The sequence below is a fragment of the Heptranchias perlo genome, chromosome 1 (assembly GCF_035084215.1).
Source record: "Heptranchias perlo isolate sHepPer1 chromosome 1, sHepPer1.hap1, whole genome shotgun sequence".
NCBI lineage: Eukaryota > Metazoa > Chordata > Chondrichthyes > Hexanchiformes > Hexanchidae > Heptranchias > Heptranchias perlo.
In genome coordinates this window covers 112,018,327-112,035,582 of record NC_090325.1, presented here as the reverse complement: position 1 = coordinate 112,035,582, position 17,256 = coordinate 112,018,327, and the positions used below count along the sequence as shown (strand labels likewise).

The window sequence follows — 17,256 nt, the reverse complement described above, 5'->3', positions numbered from 1 at the left end:
TAAGGATGTTCCCAAGGATGGGTGAAACTAGAACTAGGGGGCATAGTCTTAGAATAAGGGGCTGCTCTTTCAAAACTGAGATTAGGAGAAACTTCTTCACTCAGAGGGTGGTAGGTCTGTGGAATTTGCTGCCCCAGGAAGCTGTGAAAGCTACATCATTAAATAAATTTAAAACAGAAATAGACAGATTCCTAGAAGTAAAGGGAATTAGGGGTTACGGGGAGCGGGCAGGAAATTGGACATGAATTTAGATTTGAGGTTAGGATCAGATCAGCCATGATCTTATTGAATGGCGGAGCAGGCTCGAGGGGCCGATTGGCCTACTCCTGCTCCTATTTCTTATGTTCTTATGTTCTAATTCCAGAAGCACACATACTTGAAAATAAATTCTTGAAAACATAATTTAAAAAAGCAAAGAAGAACAAAAATAGTTTCTGTGATATGTACAGTATCCACTAGTGAATTATGCCAATTACTTGATCAAGCCATCAGGAGATGTATTTAAACACTGATAGAAAGGACAATATGGCTAATGCTTCACCCTTTCCCACAAATAATCAATCCGACATGAACAGAGAAGGAAACCATCTGCTTTTTGAATTATTGGAGTGTTTGAAATGATGTTTGGAGGTCTGTTTACACAGTTCCTTCTATGCTTCCTTACTGAACCATTGCTTCCTTAAGCAGATATTTCCTTAGACATCATCGTGGGAATGGTGTGGTCTGTAGACGCTGATGAAAAAGTACCTTCTAGTTGGCCATCTTCTCCTTTGGTGTAGCCTTATTCCGCGTGCCTCTCTCATTTCTTCTTCCTCCTGTTCCTGTTCTGCCTCCATTATAAGGACATAGATTCGAACGTTCTTAGTGAACCCCATGTTAAGACAGAAGGGTGGGAAGAAACCAATTTCCCGGCCCGAAACTGCTGAAAGGCAACTTGCAGAATCCTTTCATAGCAGTAGATCTGAGAAAAGATTTTTCCAATTGCTTCACTCACAGCTGACATTTCAGACAAAGTCTGTGGACAGTCAAAGCTTGTGAACTCAACCACTTCCTGTTTTAACAAGTCATGCAGGTAACTTACATTTCTTAGCATAGTGGTTATGTTACTGGGCTAGTAATCCAGAGGCCTGGACTAAAATCCAGAGTCATGAATTCAAATCCTGCCACGGCAGCTGGCGAATTTAAATTCAATTAATTAATTAAATTCAATTAATTATAATAAAAATCTGGAATTAAAATACTAGTATCAGTAATGATGGCCATGAAACTACCGGATTGTCGTAAAAACCCATTTGGTTCACTAATGTCCTTTAGGGAAGGAAGCCTGCCGCCCTTACCCGGTCTGGCCTATATGTGACTCCAGACCCACAGCAATGTGGTTGATTCTTAATTGCCCTCTGAAATGGCCTAGCAAGCCACTCAGTTGTAAAATCTCGCTACGAAAAGTCATAATAAGAATAAAACCGGACGGACCACCCGGCATCGGACACGACAACGGCAAAACACCAAGCCCAGTCAACCCTGCAAGGTCCTCCTTACTAACATCTGGGGACTTGTGCCAAAATTGGGAGAGCTGTCCCACAGACCAGTCAAGCAACAGCCTGACAGAGCCATACTCACAGAATCATACCTTTCAGCCAACGTCCCAGACTCTTCCATCACCATCCCTGGGTATGTCTTGTCCCACCGGCAGGACAGACCCACCAGAGGTGGCGGTACAGTGATATACAGTCAGGAGGGAGTGGCCCTGGGAGTCCTCAACATTGACTCTGGACCCCATGAAATCTCATGGCATCAGGTCAAACATGGGCAAGGAAACCTCCTGCTGATTACCACCTACCGTCCTCCCTCAGCTGATGAATCAGTCCTCCTCCATGTTGAACACCACTTGGAGGAAGCACTGAGGGTAGCAAGGGCACAAAATGTACTCTGGGTGGGGGACTTCAATGTCCATCACCAAGAGTGGCTCGGTAGCACCACGACTGACAGAGCTGGCCGAGTCCTGAAGGACATAGCTGCCAGACTGGGCCTGCGGCAGGTGGTGAGCGAACCAACACGAGGGAAAAACTTACTTGACCTCGTCCTCACCAATCTACCTGTCGCAAATGCTTCTGTCCATGACAGTATTGGTAGGAGTGACCACCGCACAGTCCTCGTGGAGATGAAATCCCGTCTTCGCACTGAGGACACCATCCAACGTGTTGTGTGGCACTACCACCGTGCTAAATGGGATAGATTCAGAACAGATCTAGCAGCTCAAAACTGGGCATCCATGAGGCGCTGTGGGCCATCAGCAGCAGCAGAATTGTATTCCAGCACAATCTGTAACCTCATGGCCCGGCATATTCCTCACTCTACCATTACCAACAAGCCAGGGGATCAACCCTGGTTCAATGAGGAGTGTAGAAGAGCATGCCAGCAGCAGCACCAGGCGTACCTAAAAATGAGGTGCCAACCTGGTGAAGCTACAACTCAGGACTACATGCATGCTAAACAGCGGAAGCAACATGCTATCGACAGAGCTAAGCGATTCCACAACCAACGGATCAGATCAAAGCTCTGCAGTCCTGCCACACCCAGTCGTGAATGGTGGTGGACAATTAAATAACTAACGGGAGGAGGAGGCTCTGCAAACATCCCCATTCTCAATGATGGCGGAGTCCAGCACGTGAGTGCAAAAGACAAGGCTGAAGCGTTTGCAATCATCTTCAGCCAGAAGTGCCGAGTGGATAATCCATCTCAGCCTCCTCCCCATATCCCCACCATCACGGAAGCCAGTCTTCGGCCAATTCAATTCACTCCACGTGATATCAAGAAACGGCTGAGTGCACTGGATACAGCAAAGGCTATGGGCCCCGACAACATCCCAGCTGTAGTGCTGAAGACTTGTGCTCCAGAACTAGCTGCGCCTCTAGCCAAGCTGTTCCAGTACAGCTACAACACTGGCATCCACCCGACAATGTGGAAAATTGCCCAGGTATGTCCTGTCCACAAAAAGCAGGACAAATCCAATCCGGCCAATTACCGCCCCATCAGTCTACTCTCAATCATCAGCAAAGTGATGGAAGGTGTCGTCGACAGTGCTATCAAGCGGCACTTACTCACCAATAACCTGCTCACCGATGCTCAGTTTGGGTTCCGCCAGGACCACTCGGCTCCAGACCTCATTACAGCCTTGGTCCAAACATGGACAAAAGAGCTGAATTCCAGAGGTGAGGTGAGAGTGACTGCCTTTGACATCAAGGCAGCATTTGACCGAGTGTGGCACCAAGGAGCCCTAGTAAAATTGAAGTCAATGGGAATCAGGGGGAAAACTCTCCAGTGGCTGGAGTCATACCTAGCACAAAGGAAGATGGTAGTGGTTTTTGGAGGCCAAGCATCTCAGCCCCAGGGCATTGCTGCAGGAGTTCCTCAGGGCAGTGTCCTAGGCCCAACCATCTTCAGCTGCTTCATCAATGACCTTCCCTCCATCATAAGGTCAGAAATGGGGATGTTCGCTGATGACTGCACAGTGTTCAGTTCCATTCGCAACCCCTCAGATAATGAAGCAGTCCGAGCCCGCATGCAGCAAGACCTGGACAACATCCAGGCTTGGGCTGATAAGTGGCAAGTAACATTCGCGCCAGATAAGTGCCAGGCAATGACCATCTCCAACAAGAGAGAGTCTAACCACCTCCCCTTGACATTCAACGGCATTACCATCGCCGAATCCGCCACCATCAACATCCTGGGGGTCACCATTGACCAGAAACTTAACTGGACCAGCCATATAAATACTGTGGCTACAAGAGCAGGTCAGAGGCTGGATATTCTGCGGCGAGTGACTCACCTCCTGACTCCCCAAAGCCTTTCCACCATCTACAAGGCACAAGTCAGGAGTGTGATGGAATACTCTCCACTTGCCTGGATGAGTGCAGCTCCAACAACACTCAAGAAGCTCGACACCATCCAAGATAAAGCAGCCCGCTTGATTGGCACCCCATCCACCACCCTAAACATTCACTCCCTTCACCACCGGCGCACTGTGGCTGCAGTGTGCACCATCCACAGGATGCAATGCAGCAACTCGCCAAGACTTCTTCGACAGCACCTCCCAAACCCGCGACCTCTACCACCTAGAAGGACAAGGGCAGCAGGCGCATGGGAACAACACCACCTGCACGTTCCCCTCCAAGTCACAAACCATCCCGACTTGGAAATATATCGCCGTTCCTTCATTGTCGCTGGGTCAAAATCCTGGAACTCCCTTCCTAACAGCACTGTGGGAGAACCGTCACCACACGGACTGCAGCGGTTCAAGAAGGCGGCTCACCACCACCTTCTCAAGGGCAATTAGGGATGGGCAATAAATGCTGGCCTCGCCAGCGACGCCCACATCCCGTGAACAAATTTTAAAAAAATCTATACCCTTAAGTCAGGTGCAATCCTGGTGTAAATGGTGGGATTTCTGGGACAGTGGCTTTTGCTCCCATTATCCTATCATTTAATATGTGGTCTATGGTGGTTGCCAGCACATCTTCTGCCTTCAGCCATTTTAGTGTGTTTTACAGAAGGGGTGTAACTCAGGTGTAATTTATGCATCAAATTCCAGTCTCCTACATTAGAATTACCCCATTTTTGCCTCAGAAAAATCATGGAAATGCAGACCCATGACATTGAGGTGCACTATGTTCTGTTTCAAAGGTGCTTAGCTGGGGTGTGAGATATGCAAGCCCGGAATTTTCTCAATTTTTGGTGCGACAACGACATAGGAGCTTTGTTATGCTGTTTTATTCAGTGGAAATTCACGTGTAAGCAACTTACGCTGGTTTTACCCAAATTTTGTTGATCATTTGCGCTACCCCAAGTCACTTAGCCACTTAGCTCATTAATAATGCTGCAACCCCCACCCATGCAAAAGACCAGAGAACGCGTGTTTCCTGCATTAACAGATCTGAATGGATGTAAATTTACTCCCCAAAATTTAGGCGCACCATAGCCTAAATTAGCATAGCTGAGATTTCTGGACTTTGATTTGTTTTATTTTATTTGCGATTCTTTTCTTACTGAGACCTGTACTATATTTAAAGCAAAGTGTCAGTCACAGTGTTCCCACAACTGATTGCACCCCCCCCCAACCCCCAGCACATTCAGAAGGACTAAGTTGCTGGAATGGCCTTCCCAATGGGCATACTATTGTTCTGTATAATCATGGAAGAGGAAGAGGACCATAATCATGGAAGAGGAAGAGGACCAGCAGAGACAAAAGACTGAGAGTGAGGCATCATGGTGAAAGGCAGCACGCATCTTTTTACACTAGTACTGTTACCCCAATGTGGCACTTCATTTGCACTTGTTCTAAGCTGATTTTTACATTCCGGGTTAGCAAATAAGCTTCACAGGAAATTTGGGTGTAAGTTCTCGTCGGCAAGATCGGAAACTGGCGTAAATTCCAAAGTAATTTCGGCGTAAACAGGATCAAGGAAATTCTGGGCCACAGTTTAATTATTATTATAGTTCATTAAGATTACAAAGGTTTCTGCATTAGGATTTTGCTTAAAAATGTTTGTGAGTGATATTCAACAACAAGCCACTTCCCTGACTGCTTAGTGAACTGCTGGGTCTCTCCATGATCAGTACTTCCTCTGTTGATGAAGTTTAAGTTAGGTTGGCCGGGGGTAGCTATTAAAACTGGATAGCCATGTGGTGAAGGAGCCTGGTCTTTAGTTTCTTCCAAGCCTTTATTCACATAGTTTCCTCTTGCAACCCCACACCCTAGCTAAGCTCTCCGATAAAAAAAATCCAAGAGAGTTCCCAATCGATAACCACCACCTGAATACAATTAACCCCAATTGATACAAATCATACAATTAGGAGTAGTCATTGAGCGGAGGCAAAAAAAACTTGCTCGAAAGAAAAAAAAGGGATGAGTTAACCCAGGGTACACTCACTGGACTACTACTGGCTGCTTTGAAAGTGCCATTGAAAAAGGCCAAAGAACAGGTCACCTGTTAACTCTGTTGATTGGAGAATGGGTGGGTTTTGCAGGGGGTCTATGGAAAGGCAGACAATAACATCCAGTTAGCAGCGCATTGTGATCTCTAAACAAAATATGAAACAATGAAAGCGGGCCTCTGGTTCAAATACCAGGAAGGACAAATTAAAAATTAGGAAGTTAAGAGTAAGAAAGGAAATCAGATGGAATGCCTTTACACAATGGGGAATAGGCCTGCGGAGTAAGCTACCAGGGCTGACATTGAGGGGGACAGCATATATAGGCTGGGAATTTCCTCGGAGATGCTGCCACTCCACTGCTGTAACTTCAGTAGTTGAATGACAAAAGGCAGCTTTGGAACTACGTTGAAGCTGTGCTACCTGATGGGATGACTGAGATTGTGCAAACGGGTATAGTGATTACAGTGGGAAGGTTCAAATGGACAAAAGGAAGCCAGCCATTTATTGCTCAGCACAGTGCAGTATGCAAATCCTACCAGTGGTATGCATTGCATCTCCTGGGGCCACTGACTGCATTTCAACGAATAAGCCAGAACTCCCCCTCAAACCTGAACAGTTCATTAAGAGCAGTGAGTTTCAGTTTTCACAGAAAAACAAACTGAATTGTGGAATGGCAGCCCAAAACTTTAATGGGCTCTGAAAATCTAGGTGTGGTGGAGGCGGGGGAGGAGGAGCACCTCCCTCAGCGTAAGTGCTGGAATGCACCCGGCCAGAACCTTCATTGTTGATCCTAGTGAACAATCCGAGATCAGGGGGAGGTCCCCTGTTTTGCATGGGTATGGTGGCTGCCTGAGCCAATAAGGGCACATCTGTGGCCCCTATCCAGCTGAAGATTGCCTGGCCGGGGGATGCCAGGTCTCCCCAGAACCCAGTGGCCTCCTTTGTAAGGGGCTGCATTTAATATTCTTTTTTTTAAAAAAAACAGTGCTCCTCTTTGGTTGTCCGAGCATCAGTATCAGCCGAGACCCCCAGGTGGTCCCCACAACTGCCAGTTGTCAGGGAGGTAAGTCCGGACGGATAGGCATAGCTCTGCCAAGCATAATTTCTGTCCCACCGAAGACTCGAGATATGGGAACTCTAAGGCCCCGCCCCTGCTTACAAAAATGGCCACATTTGGTTTGGGCAGAGGCTCCACCCCTAACAGGCCATAGAGGAAAACTCAATATAAAACTTAGTTTCCGGCCATACCAGTGGATTCCCACCAAAGTTACAGTGGGAGTATGCTGGAATGACCATGAGTTTAATTTATTCAGTTGCCTTCTGCAACATCCCTTCCCTTTGTCCCATCATTAGTGACTGTGCCTTAAGCCACTTAAGCCCAATGCCATGGAACTCCCTTCTGAAGCTCCTTCACCATTCCATCTCCCTCTCCTCCTTTAAGACCCATCTTAAAACCCATTTCTTTGACAAAGCTGTTAGTCACCCCTCCTAATACCGTCTTCTTGGGCTCGAAGTCCATTTTGTTCAATTATGCCTCTGTGAAGCGCCTTGGGAAGTTTTTCTATGTTGAAGACACTATATAAATACAAGTTGTCGTCGTTGCCTTGAAGCAGTGGTCTTGGTCATTGGCCTTAATTCAGGACTGTTTTTCAATTCTATGGCAGTTTTTGGGGCTGTGTCAGCTTTATTGAAGCAGCCTGTTAGCATTTCTGAGTTTTATAGGTTGGCACGTATGCAAACGAGAGATGAAGTCTGCTTCATGCTGACACTATTTAGCTCTGTTGCTCGTACAATATTACTTCAAAAGTCTAATCTTGATCAATGTGGAAAAACTATTATTAAACACATTGGAAAAGTGTTGCAATGCAATATGATGGTTGGAGGATAATAGATATTGTAGGCAACAGTAAATCCAATTATGATGTGCAAATGATATCATAAACCATTACAGGTATTCTTGAATAGTTGGCTCACTCCCTGAGATACCCAGTACTTTTTGGGTTATATGGATTAAACTACTGCGACTACTTCTTTTGATGTCACCAGTGTAGGTTGTGAGGTGGAAGCAGAATATTGTGCCCTTTATGGTGAATGATGGGGTGGATTGCTGATCAGATGTGCTGGTAGTGGAGACACCGACCAGATGAGTGCTGATTGGAGAGTCAGGTGTTGTGATCTTTGTTCTATATCTTGCCTAATTCCTAATGCATAATCCCCTGGTGAGAAAAACAAATGGGGGCAGATTGCTCTCATACAAAGCTTGCAGGGGCCTCATTAAGGCCCCAAATTTAATGCAGATTTATGTCAATGACTGGGAGTTGATACTTTGCATGCTTTTCATGGAATATGTTTTCAGCCTTGTATGCCCATATAAAATGGGTGCTGAAGCTAAGTCACTTTCTGACTTTCGAGAGATTTTCTATTCAGGCCAAATTAGCATAATTTGGGAGAAGCTCCTGATTGGAATGGCGTTCATTGGGAGCTTGTCATTATAGGGATGGAAACTTGTATGCTGCTGCAGGATTTATAGGTCTGTAGCAGCTCAAACAGGCAGCACAACAATCTCAAGGATTTCTAGCAACTTTTGAAAGGAAGATGACTGAAAGTTTGGGAGAAAAAAATGAGAGGCCACAGGTTAACAGATGAAGCAGTGACAGTGCTTCTAACTGAAGTAAGATAGATGAGGAAATCCTCGTTTGGAACTCCGTGATGGCGTCTGGCAGGGAATGTAGCACAGCAGGAGAATGGTCAGGCCCGATGCTGTCATCTCCATAACCCTATGCATGCCAATAGAGGTCTGCGAGGGAAGAAGAACCAACCACACCTTACAAGAAATAATTGAACTAAGCATGTTTCCAACTTACAGTCACCTCCCTCTCACTGTCTTCAAGTACTTCAGTAGCTCACCATTTATGCCCCATAGGTACTGTAGCACCCATTACACCCCCAGCCTTCCACAGCAAGTATTCTATCACTGACATTCTTACACGCTTCCACCCCACTGAAAACCTCACATGGTATGTTATTGTTTGGTTCATGCACATGTTATCACCCTATTATGGTCTGCATGCACACACAGTTTGCATTGCATCTGATGCCAACTGGAGATCGTTCTCGTTTATTGCTTTCTTTTTGAAAAAGACCACCCATAAGACCAGACAGAGAGGCCATGGATGGTGGAACTCTTGCATCCACCCCGAACCTCTACCCTCTCACTCCTAATGAGGAAAAAGGTTTGGAACTGCCGTGGAGGGAAGCAGGAGAGGGATTTGGAAATGGGGAAGTCTGAGGGGAGGTGCCATTTTCTGCTCCTCTTCCAATTCATCCATTTATCTCACCCTGCATTATCTGTCAAGAAAATAGATCAGGGAACCCTCCAGTCACTGAATAGGACTCCTCAGCAACCCATTCTAACCTCTCTTCCACTTTTCCTCCTCCTAGGTGTTCCTCAAGAGTGGCCAGAAACAGATGGAGAACAAGAAGAAGCCCTGCCAACACATGAGAGCCTGTGCTGCCACTCACTCTTTCTCTCTCTCACCCCCCCAAAGGTATCCACCTGGGAGGAATTAGAGGATGAGGCAGACAGGAGAGCACAGGGTGATGGATGGAAAATAAGTGAGCAGCAGGAGTTAGGGATGAAAGGGGAGCAGAAAAATGTTGGTAACTTGAGGGCCAGGAAATGACGCCCCTCATCTGAAAAGTCTGAGAACCCAGTTCTCACAGGTCTTACTTTTTAAAGAAGAGCATCACAGATATGTGAAGGTACCGGGATGGCCTCACAACAAGGTGCAGCAGATGGTGGTCAGTTGGAGCAGTCCACTAACCATGTCTGTGGCACAGTGATTGATGGCAAGTTACGGGGGTATTCCCAATAGGAAAGACGTTTGAGGCATCTTTAGAGTAGGCAGGGGGGAGAGTGGAAGCCCCACAGCAGAAGGCACAAAGAGCGATGACAAAGCAGCAGTCAGTAGTAAAGAAAAAGAGTCAAAATTTGAAAATCATTTTAGAAATAAGAGGGTGAAATTGGTCTTTGGCAGTGGCACAAAACAAGCGGTAGCAAATCGGCTTCAATGGAAAAGAAAATCGGGCAGGATGTAAGACAGCTGCCAATTCATTATTGCCCATTTTGTGCTACGTCCAAAGTCCAATTTCACCTTCTAGGTCTTTTAAGAGAACCCGATGGACCTTTTAGATTTACTTCTGCCTTTTTGTCACTGCCTAGCAACACAGGATGCCTTTTTTACATGGGTGTGCGAGTTATATTCAGCAGTACTGTTAGCAGCGAGTTATATTCATCATTACTGACTCGTATAAATATGCCTCTTCATTTTTGTCATAGAGAACAGATCAAAAGGAGGGATTAAAAAGAATAAGATTGCCAAACCTACAGATTTCAGCTGTAAGTACATAATTCTGAATAAAATTGGTGAGCTGTGGCACAAATTGCAACCGGGGGTATTATATAACAGCATTAGCAGAGACATGGCTTAGAGCAGGGCAGGACTGGGCGCTAAACATTCTTTGTTACAAAATAATCAGGACAGACAAGGGGGCTAATTTTGACTTTGAGTGATAGTTTAAAATGTGCAATAGTGATTTAGCCGCCCATTACACATCTCTCCATTGACTTCAATAGAAATGAAAATCGGGAGAGACATATAACGGGTGGGTGAAACGATATCGCCCGTTTTATACTATCACCCAAAGTCAAAACTATCCCCAAGTGTAGGCAAAAAAAGGAGTGACAATATTAATCAAAGATTCCATTACAGCACTTGAATGTTAAAGATGATATAAGACATGGTGAAAAGGCTGAATCGATTTATTTAGAGTTAAGGAACAAGAAGAGAACTGTTATCCTATTGGGAGCTTATTGTAGACTGCCAAACAATGGGAAAGAGATAGAGAAAATGTCGACAGATTCGAGAAAAATGCAAGAATAACAAAGTCAGAAAATTGGGTGACTGTAATTATTCAAAAAGAGACTGGAGTAAAAGTATTGTAACTGGCAAAGAAGGGGATGTTTTATACAATCGATTGGAATTTGCTTATGGCCCGTTTTCAGGTCCGACAGCTCATGCCCCAACCGGGAGGCCCAAGGACAGACAAAATTTGACCTCAGGCCTCATTAATATTTTTTGTGTGAGCTGCCGGTACCTGTGCTGCCTCCACAGGCAGCTCGAGCACTTGAAGAAGAAGAATATCGAGCCGCTTACTTCGTCAGCAGCAGCCCGAAGGTAAGTCCCGGGAGGGGGGTTACATTGAGTCTACTGCACAGAAACAGGACATTCAACCCAACTGGTCTATGCCAGCGTTTATGCTCCACACAAGCCTCCTGCCTCCCTACAGCGTACCCTTCTTTTCCTTTCTCCCTCATGTGCTTATCTAGCTTCCCTTTAAATGCATTATGCTATTTGCCTCAACTATTCCTTGTGGTAGCATGTTCCACATTCTTCCCACTTTGGGTAAAGAAGTTTCTCCTGAATTCCCCTATTGGATTTATTAGTGACCCTTTTATATTTATGACCTCTAGTTTTGGACCCCCCCACAAGTGAAAATATTTTCTCTACATCTACCCTATCAAACCCTTTCAATATCTTAAAGACCTCCATCATGTCATCCCTTAGCCTTATCTTTTCTAGAGAAAAGAGCCCCAGCCTGTTCAGCCTTTCCTGATAAGTATATGCTCTCAGTTCTGGTATCATCTTTGTGAATCTTTTTTGCACCTTCTCCAATGCCTCTATATCCTTTTTATAATATAGAGACCAGAACTGTGCATATTGCTCCAACTGTGGTCTAACCAAGGTTTTATACAAGTTTAACATAACTTCTCTGCTTTTCAATTCTATTCCTCTGGACATGAACCCCAGTGCTTGTCTTGTCTTTTTTATGGCCTTATTAACCTGTCTCATACTTTTAGTGATTTGTATATCTGCACCCTGAGATCTCTTTGCTCCTCTACCCCAGTTAGATTTTTATTATCCAAGCAGTGTGTGGCCTCCTTATTCTTCCTACTAAAATGCAACACCTGACGCTTGTCTATATTAAAATTCATTTGTCAATTACACACCAATTCTGCATGTATATTGACATCTTCTTGCATTTTGACGCTTTCTTCCTTTGTATTAACTACACCTCCCAATTTGGTGTTGTCCACAAATTTTGAAATTGTACTTCCGATTCCCAAGTCCAAATCATTAATGTAAATTGTGAACAACAGTGGTCCCAGCACCAATCCCTGTGGAACACCACTTCCCACCTTTTACCAGCCTGAGTAGCTACCCTAAACCCCTACTCTTTGTTTTCTGTTTTGTAGCCAGCTTGCTATTCATTCTGTTACCTGTCCCCAACTCCACATGCTCTGACCTTAGTCATGAGTCTACATGTGGTACCTTATCGAAGGCCTTTTGAAAATCCAAATATATTATATCTACTGCATTATTGTTGTTTACTCTTTCTATTACTTTTTCAATGAATTCAATAAGGTTGGTCAAGCATGACTTTCCCTTCTGAAACCCGTGCTGACTATTCTTTATTATTTTCGTTTTCTAAATGTTTTTTTATTACAGTTTTGAGTAAAGATTCCATTATCTTTCCTACCACTGATGTTAAGCTAACTGGTCTATGGACCCTTGGACTGGTTCTATCTCCCTTTTTAAATATAGGGATAACACTAGCTGTCCGCCAGTCCTCTGGCACTATTCCCTTTTCTAATGAATTCTTATATATATGTAATAGTGCTTCTGCTATCTCCTCCCTAACTTCTTTTAATATTCACAGATGCAATTCAACTGGACCAGGGGTCTTATCCTCCCTAAGTTTGATTGGTTTATCAGGTATCTTAAATGTTTGTATATCTATTTTGATCTCTTTTTCTAATGTCTTGTCCACTTTGTTAGTCTCCCTGGTAAATACTGAGGTAAAGTAACTATTCAATATTTCTGCCATTTCGCTGTCATTACCTGTGAGTTTATCTTGTGCATCCCTTAGTGGCCCTATCCCTATCCTGATTTTTCTTTTGTTATTTATGAGTTTATAGAATACTTTACTATTTCTTTTCATATTCTTTGATAATTTAATTCCGTAGTTCCTCTTTGCTTTCCTAATTGTTTTTCTGACTTCTTTCCTAACCTCTTCATATTCCCTTTTGTCATCCTCTCCTTTATTGTCTATATATTTAGTGTATGCCTTTTTCTTTAGTTTCAATTTTACCCGTTTCTCTTTATTCATCCATGGTATTTCATTATTGGCTAGTTTGTTCTTGTTTTTTTAAGAGGAATATATTTCTCCTGAACTCTATCGATCACCATTTTAAATATTTCCCACTGCTGTTCGATCTCTTTATCTGTCAAAATTTGTTTCCAGTTTGCCTTCCCTAGTTCCGTTCTCATCCTTTCAAAATCAGCTTTTTTCCAATCTATCACTTTAGTTTTTGTCTTACTTATGTCGTTCTTAATCATTATTTTAAATCTTATTATGTTATAATTGCTATTGCCTAGATGCCCCACTACCCTTTCTCCTCTTAACTGGTCTAGTTCAGTTTCCATTGTTAGATCCAGCAGTGATTGCTATCTTGTTGGAGTGCCAATGGGTGGGAGGGTGATCATGTAGACGAGAGTCGGAGGAGCACTCCTGTTCCTCCTGGCTCCACAGTAACATTTTTTTAAGGCCACAGCGACTGCTTGAAAATTCTGAGCAGAGCAGGCCCGGCTCCTGCTCTGCTCAATCAAAACCAATTTCTGCAAGATGGTCTAAAACAGGTGTTAGGCCCCTCATTTTCATATGTAAGGAGCCTAACGCCTACCTGGGATGCCTGCAAAGCCATAACATAGATGCAAATTGATCATGGGATGTTGCACCCCAAATTTAGTTCTCTCTGCTCCCGTTTTCCACCCAGAAAATGGGTGCAACGAGGACCACTGTGTCCAGGTTTACTTTCTAGATCAGTACGTTTTTAGTCCAGCAAGAAAGGGGCCAGGTCTGAATCCAGTTCCAGAAAATGAAGTGGACTAAGTAGGTAATGTAAGGGTAGCAGAACATCCAGGAAACAGCAACCATATCACCATTAAGTTTGATATAAAAATTAAAAAGGAGAGGGAACAGGTACAGGTATTTGATTCAAAAAAGTACATTTTTGTGAGGTGAAAAGTGAACGAGCCCAGATAAGTTGATAAGACCAAGGACAAACAATGGAAGATTTTCAAGCAGATGATTAGGATACAGATTGGACATATACCCATCAAGAAGCAAAAGGGGTGCAGCAAAAACTGGCGTGCCTTGGACAAAGTAGAGAAATTAAAATTAAAATGAGACTTAAAAAAGCGCATGACAATTCTCGGGCTAATAGAACAAAACAAAATAAAGCAGAGAGGAAAATATAGAGAGGAGCAAAAAATATAAGAAAGGCAAGGAGTGGATAGGAAGAAAGAATGGCAGGGACATAAAAGGAAAAAGTAAAGGATTTTAAATGTATATAAAAAGTGAAAGAATGGTTAAAGAAAAGCTAGGGTTGATTAGGGATCGAAAAGGAAATATTTTTGAAGTGTTCAGGACATTCAAAACGCTTCACAGCCAATGAAGTACAATGTAACCATGGTTGTAATGTAGGAAAAGAGGCTGCTAATTTGAACAGAAGGTCCCACAAACAGTAATGAGATAATGAACAGATAATCGGTTTTAGTGACGTTGGTTGAGGGATAAATATTGGTCAGGACACCGGAGAGGACTCCCCTGCTCTTCTGTGAATAGTCCATGGTATCTTTTACGTCCACCTGAGAGGGCAGATGTAATGTCTAGCAGATGTTAAGTTTCGTATCTCATCCAAAAGGCGGCACCTCCAACAGTGCAGCGCTCCCTCAGTACTGCACTGAAATGTCAGCCTAGCTGATGTTCTCAAGTTTCTGGAGTGGGACTTCCAACCCACAACTTTCTAACTCAGAGGTGAGAGTTCTATCATCGAGCCAAGACCTTAAAATCCTTGAGTTTAGAAGGTTGAGGGGTGATCTAATTGAAGTGTTTAAAATGATAAAAAGATTCCATAGAATAGAAACAAAGAAGCTATATCGTCTGATTGGGGAATCCAGAACAAGGGGGCACAATCTTAAAATTAGAGGTAGGCCATTCAGAAGACAAATCGGGAATCACTTTTTCACACAAAACTAATTCGCTGTGGACGTTGAGCCAATTAAAATTTTCAAGACTGATATAAACAGATTTTTACTTGATTTTTGATCAGTAAGGGTATCGAAGTTTATGGATTAATGGCAGGCAAATGGAGTTGAGGTACAGATCAGCCATAATCTAATTGAATTCTGGAACAGGTTTGAGGGGCTGAACCGTCTTCTTTTGTTCCTATGTTCTTATATTTATTCAAAGGGTTGAATGTGACACTTTTACAGCCCAGGAATGTGATAATTAACTGTAGTGAAAAAAACAATAACCAACTAATTAATTATCACTTAGCAGCCTGTATCCTGTGATGCATTTCATAATCTATTGGAAAGCAAGCACATGGAACACAAAACTTTTGGTGACGTGTTGTTATTGCTTTTTTTTGGTTATTCTTTGTACTCCACATATAGGCAACCTAACCAACTGAAAAATAATCGGAGGGAGGCCTGTCTCTTTCAGAACATTGGAGCTGGAACCACATGATGTTTTCCATCCTACACAAGATAAGAGTGTCATGTGGCAGCTATTCTTAGTTCTTTTTCTCTCATTATCATTCATAGTTTCATTGTGTCTGCTCCATCATGAGAAAAAGGCTTGTTAGTCTAATTTGATTTGCTTCAGTTCTTTTTGGCTAAAAGGATTGAATAATCCTGGGAATAAATTTTTAGATAATATTTTAATCTTGTATATTGGATTTTAAGTTCTTTAAAACAAACTAAAGAAATCCATTGTTTCTTTCAGATGGTCAAGCAAGTTACTGTACCAATATCTTCTATGCCTAGAATAACTTGGCTGAGTGCAAGTTTTGTTCTGCTTATCAGAAAACAGTGAAGCAAGTAAGACTTCGAAAGCTGTCTTTTTAAAGTCGTTTTTCTCCCCCTTATTTCCCCTTCTTCTTTCCTAAATCTGTTGACTCTGTACGATTTCATTGATGCCAGCCTTCTTGCCCAAGTTGCGATTCTTCATGTGTGAGCTTGGACAGTGATTGCTGGTGGTTTATTCAACCATAGGTGGCATCACAGCTGAGTCTGATCCAGTCATTACCTGATCTCCGCACACATGCACTTTCTAGTAGAAGTCAGCGGATAGTGATCAAAAGCATGAACCTTGGCTGATTTTTCCTTCCCTTAGCCCAGGGAAATGGGCCGATTACAATGCCCTTTCTATCACCTGGCTGAGGTCAGCTAACTCAAGAGTAGAACCTGTCAAAGTTGTGTAATTATCCTTCAGATTGCCAGCAATTCAAGGGGATTCTGTGCTTCTTAGGTTTGCTGGAGTGTTAAAATTTCAGCTCACATTCCATAATACAGAAAAAAAACCCGAGATGTTAACAGCGATAAAGCTATGGGATTAATCTTAACATTGCAACATTTCATTAAAATACACACGCGCTTTTAACAAAAATAAAGGCCAGGAATTACCTCGGAGCTGCTGCCGCACCACCACCATAACTTCACCAAAAGTGTGCTGGAAAGCCCATGTACTCGAGTAAACAGGGATTCTAGCGCACTTCCAGCAAGCTTAAAAATGTACTTGTTCCTCCGGATCTCTTTTTCACATTATTCTTGCTCCTTCCTCATTTTCTCTATCTATTTATGCTACTTTAACTTTCTTATAAATTATTTCTATATGACATTCTATGTTTCAACTTTTCCGGTACTTTGTTTTGTATTAAGTTCAAATAGCGTACTTTTTGGGGAGGGGGAGGGGTCTACATTCATTCTGGAGGTGGGACGCATATTGTCACGTCTTGGCCACTGGCAGGCTGCAAATCAATTTCATCCACTGTTTCTTCAGCCTTTCAGGATTATAGTAGTTTTTCTTTGTTACATCATTGCAGAGACAGGGATATAACTGTGTTTTGGCGCAACATTAGGCTCCCAAGCTGCATGATGAATGAGGTTGTGCCACCAAAAACGAGATGTCATTTAGGGCTCCCAAAGGCTTACGCTAAAAAGAACATTCAGAGGAAAGAGGTTGAACTACATTCTTTCCCTTCAAGTTTTCAAACACCATGGGCTACACTAAAGAATCAGGCTGCAGTACCACCATCAAGTCCACTATTATGCTTATTTTGAAAGACCAAAAACATAGCTAATTACCGTGTGCCAGTAGTGCTAATGAGAAGAAGTGGAGAACAACGTAGGGAGG

At 43.3% G+C, this 17,256-nt stretch overlaps 1 long non-coding RNA gene across 1 annotated transcript in view; it reads right to left on the bottom strand.

Annotated features, from left to right (window-relative positions):
- Nucleotides 1–16,713, bottom strand: part of LOC137340245 (uncharacterized) — a 41,637-nt gene extending 24,924 nt beyond the window's left edge. The window contains exon 1 of the long non-coding RNA XR_010966767.1: nucleotides 16,527–16,713. This is a non-coding gene — a long non-coding RNA (uncharacterized lncRNA). The remainder of the gene's footprint in view (nucleotides 1–16,526) is intronic.
- Between the last annotated feature and the right edge of the window lie 543 nt (nucleotides 16,714–17,256).